Source organism: Pteropus vampyrus, unplaced genomic scaffold, assembly GCF_000151845.1.
Source record: "Pteropus vampyrus isolate Shadow unplaced genomic scaffold, Pvam_2.0 Scaffold202, whole genome shotgun sequence".
Lineage (NCBI taxonomy): Eukaryota > Metazoa > Chordata > Mammalia > Chiroptera > Pteropodidae > Pteropus > Pteropus vampyrus.
In genome coordinates, this window is record NW_011888983.1 from 1,106,540 (window position 1) to 1,107,698 (window position 1,159).

The following is a 1,159-nucleotide window of genomic DNA, read 5'->3' on the forward strand; positions in this document are numbered from 1 at the left end:
CCCTGAAGGAAAGCTGGACAAGCCCCTCCCAGGGCAGGAAGAAAACCCTTGCTTCAAGAGTCCCCTCGCCTCTTGACTTCGGTCACTCCTGAGTCGGAGATGTCACTGACTGGGACCCATGTGTCTGGGGGTAGAGCTGTCTGAAAGAAAATCATCCCAGTCTTTATCTGCAGCCTTCAAACCTCAGAAACCCTTCATCTCCAGTGTTCCCTGCTTACAAAGGACCTTCACTACCATGTCTTGCTTAAATCCCATAATAATTGTTTGAGGCAGGCCCATTTTACCAATGAACAAACCGAGGCTTAGAGAAGTTAAGTAGGTTAATCAAAGGGGGTCTAATGAGTGTGATGTCCAGATGCTGGTGGGGAGGCCCTCTTTGGTTTTGGGCATCTTACTAACAGGCTGTGCCTGTAGGAAGGGCGTAGAGCGGTGCATTCAGACAAGGGCCAGGGCAGTGGGGACAGGAGAGGAGAGGCCTTGGGCGGGCAGCTCCATCACTTTCCCGAAGAAGACTTCCCAGACACCCAGTGTGGTGAGACTCCCTCCTTCTTGCCTCCCACAGCTCCCCTGACATTTCCTTCACTCACCTTTATACTTATGCCATGGTTATTATTTTTTACTCTGTCTCTTCCAAGATCCTATGAGCTTCTTGTGGATAGAAAATGTCCTTCTGGGTCACAATGAATTATTCTATAGCTCTTCCTCTTGGACGACAAAAGGCTACTCGAAATCAAGACACATTTAGAATGGGTGTTCATTGATCGATCAGGCCAATCATGCCAACCTTTGTTTGGGATGTGGGGGACGTGAAGTATGAGACAGAATTCATCCCATTCACAGACGAGTCTTGCTACACCCCAGAACCCTGTGCAGATCCTATTTGAACTTTTAATTTCCCAAGGATCCTCTGCTCATAGGTCGTAGTCCTTGGTTTCAATTGCTGTTCCTTGAAGTTTTCCTGACAGCGGGCTCCTTGTCACTGCCTTGGCATCTTAAGTGAGAGTTTGGAGGTGGTGGTGGGTGAGGTGAGGGTTGGGGGCGGAGGGAGTGATGGGGGTACTGTGGTGGGTGGGAGGTCGATGGCAGTGGTGGGGAGTGGATAGAGGTGTGACTGCATTGGCGGTGATCAGCTAGACGAGGGACTGATGGTCCGAGATGT